Genomic DNA, 12,229 nt, shown 5'->3' with positions numbered 1-12,229 from the left:
GTCAGAAGTATTAGCTTTACTCGTCATTGCGTATCCAGTATCCACACTTAGTAAATTGATATTCGACATCGATGTACAACATTGTAGAGTACATTGTACAATGTACATTGTAGTGTGATTGTAAGAACACCCGACATGCTGTATATCTGGTTATCAGTTACTTCGAAACGTTGCTACCTCGCAGCAGGATGAAAATCACCACTCTGCCTAGTCTCAAATAGTGACTTATGCATTGATGTTTGGTTAGGCTTGGTTAAAAGCAGTTTGACCGTTGCTTCTTGGCGATCAGTAGGCATATGTAGGCGACTGTACGTACACCGGACAACGATTTGAAATTTAGTACTTGTCAAAGGAAACATTAGGATTTCCACAACGAAGCATCAAAAATCAATAGCCGCTGATATTTATCACAACCGAGCCGTTCTTTGGCGTTTCTCGTAACAGCAGCAAGCAATATCTTTATCAAGTGGGAGGCACAATTATGTTCAAGTAATCTTATTCTCATATGACTCCACTTGAAACGCGCGCGAATCGGTATTTCGCAACTCTTATACACCATGTTAGCGTGGATTGTAGCTAGAATCAGGACCAAAACAGCAATTCGTCCCCCACCTTCAAACGATGGTCTTACGCCCCATATTGGAAGGACAGCACTATTCGTCACGCCCACCCATCGCTGCTATTGGCAATGGACAGATACCCAATGTTTCGGCCAAGGTCTGTCCTTGGTAGGACACTTCGTGGAGTCGCATGTTGGCCGAAACTGTGTATGTATTTTGGTGTGTCGTGGCGCGGTTATGAGCGGCATCTAAATGCCTATTCCTATAAATCATTCTTGCTTTTTTTTCTTGAGGGGGTTAGGCATGCATTTCAAAATCAAGCTATCTAGAGACAATAAATCACGAAGATTGAAGAAAATTCTAAAGTTAATTGAAAATCTTAAAAATACTCTATAGTTTCTGTCGATTTACGTAGTAATTTTGAGTCCCCTTCGAGCTCGCTGCCCGCCCCATCAGGGAGTTTGGCATGTGGCAGTTATGAACCTGTTAAGAATACAAATCGTTGTGTGCGATAAATCGTCCGTTATAAAGTTGGGCAATGTGTACATTATGACGAGAAAAGCAAATGACGTATCATTTATTAAGTAAGTTATTATCTCATTAGGCCTTTTCATCGCAATCATTTTATTGTCTTCAATAAATCTTCTAACATTAGTTGTAAGAGGCAAAGTGAATGTAATCGTGAGTAATCGTGATTACTTTCTCAATGTAATCGTAATCATATTCGTAATATACTACTTCTTGATTTTGCTGTAATCGTAATCGTATGCTTCAGAAGTAATCGTAATCGCAATCGATTACATTCATAAAGTAATCACCCCACGTCTGATTGCAATATATCAATATCTCACCCCACCGTTGAGCACCGATTGGCATCACAGAGCACACTGGCAGAGAAACATTATAGTATGGTGTTGCACCATGCTCTATAGGTTTGCCTGAAGCTGATGGTCCCGATATATCAGTAAATTTAGACTACGAATGAGTCGGGGAAGGCATACCAGCAATTTATCCATTCTTTTATCGGGCTTGTCTCGCAAACTGCGACTCGCGAGTCGCATGCGCCTCTTTAACCCTTTAATTGGAGCTATTTAAGGATTCCACATGCGTTTTGCATAGGTTTAACCGGATCATAAATTGATGCATTCTATCACGCATCAACGATATGTGTATTGTTTCCGTGTTGTTAGATTTCTTATGCTTTACGTAACACTTGTAAGATTTAGGGGAAGGTAGCACTAACAGCCATGGTTCTCAACCTTTTTTCCTGCAGCGCCTATTTCGAAAATTGCTTGGGTCTAGCGCCCCCTAAATTTTAAGGACGGAAGTAAAACAAGGGGTAACAGTCCGAAGTCCGGTCGGTCTTTTTGGGTTGGCACTTCACTATTGGAAATAGCTTGAATCGCACCCGCGGACCACTCGACTAATTAACGCTGCAATAATTTTATGTGCTATATTCGGGATCAAATCGAGGTTGTTATAGCAACCATCGGGTATGATACGGGCTCATATCATCTGGTTCGGGCCCGGTTTACACGTCCCGAATTCACCACTGCGACTGGCAATACGGCGACAGTAACTGTATTGGGCTTTGTTTCATTGCTTTGTGCGACTAGTAAATCAACTGAGACAGTGGTAGAGATATTTGCTCACGTTGAATTTAGTACTGCACCCGGTTATTAACTTTGACATGAATGTATTTCTAAAAAGAAAGCCATACTATATTACAGTCATGTGAGGTTGCGATGCGGGTCACAGCACCGAACAGTATCATCGTCTATGATACGATGAAGAAATAATTTGAAGATTTAATTTTGTAGCTCTCAGATACCAATTTATTTAGTTATTCATTTTGGACAAAGAGTTTCACAGCATCTTGTACAAACCGCTCTCACTCTGAAAAGTGGTACAGTGCCTCTTTCTTCGATTTCGACACGATGTTCGCTGCGGGATAAGATACCTATAGTTCAAAACATTTTGTGGAAAATAACCCGAGCTGGCGTGACGGGAGTATTTTAACGGGGAATTGGCGATCTAAAAGTACGCACAATTATTTTTGCATGAATTTTAGTAAACCATTGCCTTTATAGATATGTATCGGTGGGTGGCAATTCCGTCATGCACGAAGCATAATTTTGTGATACGATTGTTGATATACAATGTCCTTTCCATTTCTCTACTAGTTGCTGACGATTACCCCTGACGAGTGTCAGCCGAAAATATTCGGGTTCATTTCAATATGAATATACTATTCAATTGTATACGAGGGCATAAATAGGCAGCGCGCGAAACCACAGCCGTGACGGCACAGGCAGTTTGCGAGGCACGTGCTTGAGAGCTCGCACTCGCATATTGTGGTTGGCAGTGTTGCCAATTTAGCGATTTTCGCGCTAGATCTAGCGATTTTTCATCCGGTTTAGCGCCAAAAATATGGATCTAGCGCCTAGCGATAAATCTAGCGATTTTTGAAAAAGTATTTAGCGATTATTAAGCGCTTTTTTACCGAAAATAACCAATAAAGATCAGCTCTGGTCAACGACTGCATTCGCTATACCGATCGCCAGAGTGCGGACTCCTATGATATATAATTATAGATTACTAAACTACGGATAGATAGTAGATACGCAACTCCTGGCGGTTACGCATGGGCAAACAGTGTCTCTTCTTGCTGAGTAATCTAAACGTAACATAATTGGCAGTGCTACATCTCGCGACCTGAGCGCTGAAATTTAATATAATTGGCCATGATCGAAAGCTAGTGTCGCAGTGATTTCGAAAATACGAAATAAAATCTCATCCGGACAATGGAACCATGCACCCCGAAACAGCCCTCGAAGTCTGAAAACCTATATTGCTCCAACAATGGCACCGCCGCAACACAATGAACATAACAATGACCAATTTCGTCCGGCGATTGTACTGATCAATGCCGATTTTCAGACTTTGGGGGCTGTCTTGAGGTCGTTCCATTGACTGGACAAGAATTTAATACGTATTGTCGGAATCAGTGTGACACTAGCTTTCGCTTAGGACCAGATTAATTAAATTTCATACCCCAGTTTGGTTCTAGGATTATTTTCTTATGGTCTCTACTTATAGTGGCTGACATACCCAGTTCAAGTCGCGTTGTGTCGGGTCAAGTCGCATGTCGTGTACACGTGTGTCAAGTCGCATGTCGTGTACACGTGTGTCAAGTCGCAAGTCGTGTTCAAGTACTCCAACACAGTTTAGAGAAGAAGTCAAGCGCAGTTCCACGGTACATCGCATCACGTATTCACGGACGCATCGAGCAAGGCACACTTATATAGTCAGCGGTTATGCCTGCTGCAAACCTGATCAGTGGTCACTGGTCACGTATAGCGATCATTGCGCAAAGCGATCTGCTTTATCGAAATGCACTGCACGTTTTGTCCCTCTTAGAGATGACTATTACGTATTATGAACTAGAAATATGATAAGTGACTTTGGCCCCAGACAAGTGAAATATAGCTGAGAAGAATGTATTGATATAATGGTTCAATGTAACACCTTTAGCAATTAATGCAGATTTAGCGCTATTTTTTTTTTGTGCCTTTTTCTCAATATTTAGCGACATCTAGCGATTTTTGACACCAGTTTTAGCGATTTTCTTCCATCCGGAGTTGGCAACACTGGTGTTTAGCGGGCTCGCGCTTCGGTCGTAAGATAGACAATTGGCTTCATTTCGCTTCATTTATTCTTTATATTTATTATTGTACCGCAGTATCATTTGAACCTGATAAATCTACAAGTTTCTGACCACTATTTAGTACTGTTTGGCTGCTCTGTGCTATTAAAGAAAGCTCCTTGGATCTGCGTGTGTGATCAGGATTGCAAGACAACTCAGAGCGGCCATTAGTCAGTCGGCTAGTGCGTACAACAGGAAGTGTAGCATCGACTCCAATCAAGCACCATACCAGCGTGTCTTGCAGCAAGTCGTTGCATCGACCGCTACAAGATACATGTTGCAAGAATTGTCGGCATATACTTCTCGCGCAGCGCGACGAAGATTTTCGAGATTTTGCCGAATGTTAATTTGCAATAAGAACTCAGGGATATATAGAAATAGTGTTATAATCATATGTCCGTACTGTATCCTCTACCGCGACGATCCCTTCAGCGCCGCCAAATACGAGCCTTGAGCCCCCCCCCCCCATATATCGCCCCATGAGCGTTTCCGTCCATTTCAAAATCCAAATGGCCCCTCATTGTGTTGTGGCTCTTCTATGCGGTTCGCGTAAGACGAATGTCTACCAACCCCTGCTTTATACTGTCGAGTACATCAAGGTGGATACAACCTTCGGATAACTTTGAAAGACTGCGAATGTTTACACTTTCATAAACTGAGACTATATATTGGTACTTTTCACGAACATATGTGTCCTTATACCTTATGTAACTAACCCGCATTGACTAATTACTGCGAATAGGAGCGTGCTATCATACAATGTCGATTTCTCATTCCCTAAATAGATAACATGATTTTGGTATGGCGGGTCACGTATTTTGCTTTTTGACCTCGACCTTTTTGAACTATAGCAAGTTTGCGCGCTACAGCATATCTGACTCAGTACATCTATTCTGGTGTAAGCTATATTTTTGTACACGTCGTTCGAAGCGATTAGGTTTTTGGTCCTCTTAGTTCAGCCACGGTATAAATTTGAATACGTAGGTAATTATGAAATTGAGTGATCGCAAAGCTTCTTTAGGATCGTAACACCGAACGGCACTAAAACAAGGGATGGTTTGAACGTGAGGTTCACGTTCGCGTTCCGTGTGTGAGTCTCTTAAAGTTGAAGGTTCGCGCTCACAAGCGAACCATGATAGTAGGGATGGTGTGAAACCCTCAAAGGTTCTGGTTCGTGTGAACGCGAACCTTTTTAAAAGGTTCTGTGTGAACCAGACATGGGGTAATCGCGATTAGTAATCGTAATCGATTTCGACGATTACAGCATTTTCAAGTAATCGTAATCGCAATCGATTACATTCGAAAAAAATCCAAAGTAATCGTAATCGTAATCGACTACTTCACATATCTAATCGATTTCTTTGTGAAAGAACGATTACTTTTTATTTATACAATGAATATGACATAGCCGAACATTCGTGAACAAGGAAGAGATATTATACCAGGTTATTGATAGCGCAAGCGGTTGATTTTCAAACGCCACTGCTCATTATTACGTCAGAAGTATTAGCTTTGCTCGTAAGAAGTATCCGCACGTAGTAAATATATATTCGATGTACATTGCTGTGTGATTGTTAGAACAGTATAAGCCATGTTGTATATCAGGTTATCAATACACTTCAGACGCCACCACCTCGCAGCAATATAATCAGTGGTGGCTTTTGGGATGGGCGAGGTGGGCGGTCGCCGGCCAATGTATCAAAAAAAGGCTCGGGAGCGAGAGTATTTCTGCATTCCGCCCTGCTTCAAAGCCGTGTTATAGTGTCACATACACATCACTAACCCCGTCTCATATGTCGTACTAACATCAAGTTGTTAACAATGGAAGCGAAAGGGGGGTCTGGGGGGCTCCCCAGAAGCAGCGATTACATACTTATAGCCCCCCCCCCCCGGAAGTTTGGTATTGGTAAGGTTGTAACCAGGTTACAATCTTCCGAGTCACAAGTCAATCTCACTTTTATAGTTTTGACTCGAGTCAAGTCGAGTCATTTTCAATTCACACCCGAGTCAAGACCGAGTCCAAGTCAATTGGTATAGGGTCGAGTCCGAGTTATATTTTTTCACTCAAGTACGAATCCAAGTCGTTATGTTCACAGATCAGTTTTCTGATCAATCCGATTCAACCCACTTTTTTCAACTCTGCTCGAGCGATATAGAATGGCTCGTATTCATAACATAGTAATTTTTATCAGTTTTCACAGTTTACGGCCCTATTTCCAAGTACCAGGACTGATAGACGAAGTACAAATAATGTTGTAACTTTACTATTCTTCGAAGTTACATGGAATGTCTGTTTTGGCCGTTCTAATCTCGAGTCATATGACTTGGTTCGAGTCATGCAAAATGACTCGAGTACAAGTCGAGTCAATACAAAAAATGACTCGAGTCAAGTCTAGTCACCAAAAAATCGCGACTCGAGTCGAGTCATGACTCGAGTCATTACAACCCTGGGTATTGGGGCCCCATGGGGGGGGTCCGTTTTCAAGTTGATGACTGAATTTCGTCAATAATATTGGTAATTGCATTATATTGCTATTCATTCAGATTTACCGGTAGAGCTGGGGGAAAGTAATTCATAATTATAGCATCTGGTATGTTGTTATAATTTCATTATTGTATGTTGTTAATTCGTGACCTCCCGTCTTTTATATAATCAAAAGATACTGTAGTCGCCCAAACGTAGCATACTAAAGGAAAAACTTTCGTGAGACTCACTCACAAATTTTCATGTCTTCATTCCTCTGTGAGTGCCCCGGGTGGCATTTGCATTGTTGGGGCTCAGATTGGAAGGACCCGACTATTCGCCACGCCCACAGAGCGCGGCTATACTGACAATGGACACATACCCAACGTTTTGGCCAAGGTCATTCTTTGGTATCCCACTTTGTGGAGTTGCATGTTGGCCAAAATTGCATACGTCTTTTGGTGTGTCATGGCGGGGTAATGACCGCCACCGAAATGCCTATTCCTATGAATTATGCATGCTTTTTTTCTTGAGGGGGAGAGGTATGCATTTCAAAATCAAGCTATTTAGAGACAATAAATCCCGAAGCTCGAAGAAAATTTTCAAGTTAATTAACTCTCTTGAAAATTTGTTGATTTACGAAATACTTTTGAGTCCCCTTAGAGCTTGCTCCCGGTCCTATTGGGGAGTTTGGGGTGTGGCAGTTACGGACCTGGCAAGAATGCAAATCGTTGGGTGCGACGAATAGTCCTGCATAAAGGTGGGCAATGGGTGCCTTATGAAGTAACAAGCAAATGACGTTTGATTTATAAAGAAAGTTGTTATCTCATTAGACGTTTTCATCGCAAGCCATATTTATATTGTCTTCCAATATCTCTTCTGAAATTAGTTCTAAGAAGCAGAACAAATGTAATCGTGAGTAATCGTGATTACTTTTCAAAGTAATCGTAATCGTAATCGACTACTCCCTGACTTGGTTGTAATCGTAATCGTAATCGTAATCGCGGGATTCACAAGTAATCGTAATCGCAATCGATTACATTCGTGAAGTAATCACCCCATGTCTGGTGTGAACGTGACGTCACGTGATGTCATATCGGTAATTCCAACCCTATCATGTCAGTGAAGTGATATATTAATGTATACGACACCTAGAGACGACTCAGGCCACACTACGCCACAATGCTGAAGTAGATCCTGATATTTTGAACTGGGGCAATTAAATGCTATATTAATCCGCTAAAATCAATATCTTTCGTCGTTTCGCCAACGATTTCGACTAGGACTTGCAAGGTAATATAAGCTCACGCCTTAACGGTTTAGGCCAGACCGGACAATGCATTCAGTGTCTGACTATTGCTACATTGATATTGAGCGGAGTGTCAAACGGTTTTCTATATACTTGTTACCGATGTTGCTCCATAAACAAGTTAAAAATTAGACAACACCCCAATCGCGAGGAATTGGTTTATACGATACAATAAACATATCAAATCAAGATAGACCCCGTAAGCCTGATGGATATTTTTACATTAGACATCGATGTATTCTTTATATCAATGTCCTCGATTGGTTGAATAAGCATCATTCGCTGACTACCTGTAGTGTATTTCGTTCTTAATATGATGTGATTGCGAGTCAAGCTCACAGCAGAGAATGATGAATATTCACAAACCGAAAGTTGAATATTTGCGGCAAACTTGTGTTACGAAGCAAGTAAAATTTTTGAGATTGTCAAGGTGCATGCTTGTTTGGTGCTGAATTCCTTTTCATGCTGTCAACGCCAGAAGTCAGAAGGTCAGAAGTTGACGTGCAAGAAATTTCAATCAAAGATGCTATGATGACGCGGCAAATTGTAATATATGAAAAAAGTTCACAGTGCAGCTGCAGAACCTATCCAGGTTCGTTAGTGAACGTGAACCTCTAAATTACTGAGGTTTACACACAGAACGCGAACGTGAACCTCGCGTTCATACCATCCGAACTTGAACCTTTTTCATGTATTACAATTTGTCATGTTATTATATCGCTTTTGGTTGAAATTTGCATTCCAACTTCGGACCACTATCCGCATGGCGCCGGTAGCATGAAAATGAATTCAGCACTAAACAAAGCATGCACCTTGTCAATTTCAAAGATTTGCTTGAAAGCTATCTCGGAATATTCAGCTTTCCGTTCGTGAATCATTAGTGACTCTCTGCTCTGGATGTCAATGACTTATGCTGAGTCAACCATTCAAATATTTACATCGACGAAATTGATATAAAGAAGGCATTGACGTCTAATGTTATTATTATAGATAGTAAATAAAGAGGTGGCGCTTGTCAACGCAAACGGTCTGGTGTAGGCCTACCACGTGCACGGTTTGTCGTGAGCAAATGTCAAATCAATAGAAATACATATTAAGAGGTTAGATTAGTCACGGCAATATGTGACACGAGTCAACGAATTCGGCGACGGCCGAAACAAGTATCGGGTGAACTAAGAGGTTACAAGTTGTGAACGAGAGGTTTAGCCCCTCTCAATACTGTTTTACTATCTGTCCATGATGCGAATAATATTAACATGATAAAAGAAAATGGTCGACAGTGTCCGGTAAAAGACAGAAATCGCATAGAGGAGAATTATTGCAACCAATTAAATAAATTCGCTTTAGCCGGCAATGACCGGAACCAAGGCGAATCAACATATTTTCATCATGCCGCGATATTCGCATTGACGATATTTGGTCGAATACGGATGTTTGGAAATTTCGATTGTGGCATCCTTTCTCATTGTTTCTACATTTCGTGTCCCAGAGGTCGGACGATCTTTCGAATCACGCTCTTCGCTCCCAAAAACTGGATGATGGGTCACCAATGGGGTGGAGATTGAGAAGCTAATTCATCCGCAATTTCATTCCCCGGAATTCTGCTGTTACTGGGTATCCAACTGCCGGTTACGTCTATGCCTGCCAGTTTGATCTATTCAAGATAGGAATACATTGCATAACATATGACTAGGCATGTTTAGCGGCGCGTCAATAGTCTGTAATGCGCTAAGGCAATCAATCTTCAAGTATGGCAGACTTGTTCTGTGCATACGCCATCTTCTATTTTATCCATGAAAGCGCATATATATTCGCGTCTAATTCAACAGTAATCACAGAGTTTAAAGGTGAGCTCTCAATAGATGCTTGGGGATGTCAACACCGTAACCAGTGGCAGGGGACGTTTTTGAACCGTCTATGTATCCATCAGTATATTGGTCGTTACCTTCGAAAATAAACTTTGAAGATCGTTGTTACATTGATGGATTTTTTTAACATAGGTTGTGTATTAACTATAGACTATTTGGCCATCTCGAATTTTAACTCTCGTGATTGTTAGGGTCGGTATTCTCATTTGGTCTGTAACCAACTTCTTCACGAGTCGGATGAAATTGTCTGGCCCGCCTGCCGTGTGTTTGACAGCCCTGCTATATTGTTGAGTCGGTGCAGATATGTGGTTGTGCGTTGTAACCAGGACCGAAATAACACTATTAAGGTAACTCCCGCCCCTAAAAAACACTTGCCCGAGGCCCACCATATGGTCATCGATGCCACTACTGGTGGGCTTATTCATCAGGTTTATATGGGCACCTGAATGTTAAATTTTGTGAATGAGTTTTGTCAATAATATTGGTTCTTCCGTATATCACTATTAAAATGTTATCTTCTCTAAGCCCACGTTATCAAAGTTAACGGTAGAGCTGGTGGAGATGATGACTTTGAAAATGCAGGATACGTAATCGTACATCGCCAAGTCATGTTCATTTCACACTGATAAAACTATTTATGAGCCGAAATGCAGGTCCGCACCAGCAGGCTGCACATCCGGTGATTTCCAACCTTTTGTATCGTCGCGAGTCCATTACCAGTTTGAAATGTTGAGTGAGTAGTAGTTATGATCGGTCGCGAACGGCTATGGGGCTCTTATGGGCGGGGTGGTGACCTGCCTAAAAACCCGGGGTGATGACCCCACCCTTTTAGACCCCCCTTGTGGTGGTGACCTGCCATGTGTTCTTATGTGTGCGGTGATGATACCACCCTTTCAGGTATAGGCTGCGGCGATGACATACCGTGAAAACTCGTGTTGGTGACTCCACCCTTTCGGTATAGGCTGCGGCGATGACCTGCCGTCTCGTCGGTGATACCACCCTTTCAGGTATACGTCGCGGTGAAGACCTGCCATGGATTGTTTGGTAGTGAACTAACGTTGTGGATATAGGGGTGGTGGCGGTAATTCGCCTGTCATGTATTCTTACTTGTTCTCTGGTGATTCGCTATGTGTTCTTATGGGTGCGGCCGTGAATCGCCCTTTTGGGTATAGTCAACTCTCGCGCTGTGTTGAAGAAGTATCAGGAATAGTAAATAGTCACGTGATTGATTCTTAGTTAATGTGTATATTACAAATTATTAAATATGACCGATTCGAGTTAATCCCAACGTTTACGGTGAGTACGACAATGATATATCGTTATTCTTATGGGCGCGGCGATGATTCGTACTTTCGTTGATAGAATGCTAGCGGTATGTCGTACTTTCACCAAAAAGGGTGTGAAATAGTTTGCTAAATCTAGGAATCAGTCGCTTGGTAATTAGTTTACCACGGAGCCGGCGTAGACGGCGATTCGAATACCAACAATATCCGCGTTCACAAACTGACAACGATTCGAATACCAACAATAACCGCGTTCACAAACTAACACTCCAAAAAGGTGCGAAATATTGGTAAAATCCCGCGATCGCTCACAAGATAATACCTAAGACATAACCATCGCTCGCGACTCGCTGTTACATACATGCCGATCGTTGACAATGTAATATTTTGGTAATAAGTTTGTCACATAACTGGCGTAGACGGTGATACCAACAATAGCCGCGTTCACAAACTAACACTTCAAAAAGGTGTGAAATAGGTTGCAAATCCCACGATCGATCGCGAGATAACACCTAAGACATAGCCATCCTTCGCAAGTTGTTGTTACATACATTCCAATCGCCACAATGTAATATTTTGATAATCAGTATGTCACGGAACTGGATTTCACTGGTAACATTTAATAAGTAACGAATAACAGAACCGTCGCAGACGGTGATTCGAATACCGACAAATTCTCACTTATTTCTGATCCAACCCTAATCCTCTGTGAAGTTGAGGCTTATTCAAAAAGGGTGTGAAATAATTGTAAAATCCTACGTCGCTGACACGATAACGCATCAGACATAGCGATCTAGTTTTAGTACGGTGTCGGAATCCATTCGGGTTCTATAGGTAAATTGAGATAATCCGAAACCGAATATTTTGACTTTGGCGTAGTGTGAATTGAAATAGGATTGACAAACATGACTACCATCTTTCCAAGTACCATTTCGACATTATACGCACATTGATTTGAAACAAGTAATGAAACATTACAACTCTATTCACGATCCAGCTTTCCGTTTGTCAAAGAGACATTTTAACATCTTACCATACT

General features: G+C 41.7%; 1 long non-coding RNA gene across 1 annotated transcript in view; it reads right to left on the bottom strand.

Annotated features, from left to right (window-relative positions):
- LOC145451821 (uncharacterized) overlaps positions 1–12,229 on the bottom strand; it is a 176,377-nt gene that overhangs the window by 45,539 nt on the left and 118,609 nt on the right. The gene's annotated exons all lie outside the window — the stretch shown is intronic.

This window comes from Botryllus schlosseri, chromosome 12 (genome assembly GCF_051294905.1).
Source record: "Botryllus schlosseri isolate E-star chromosome 12, Bs_hap1, whole genome shotgun sequence".
Classification (NCBI taxonomy): Eukaryota; Metazoa; Chordata; class Ascidiacea; order Stolidobranchia; family Styelidae; genus Botryllus; species Botryllus schlosseri.
Note: the sequence above shows the minus strand (reverse complement) of the source record. Positions and strands in the feature narration are given on the sequence as shown.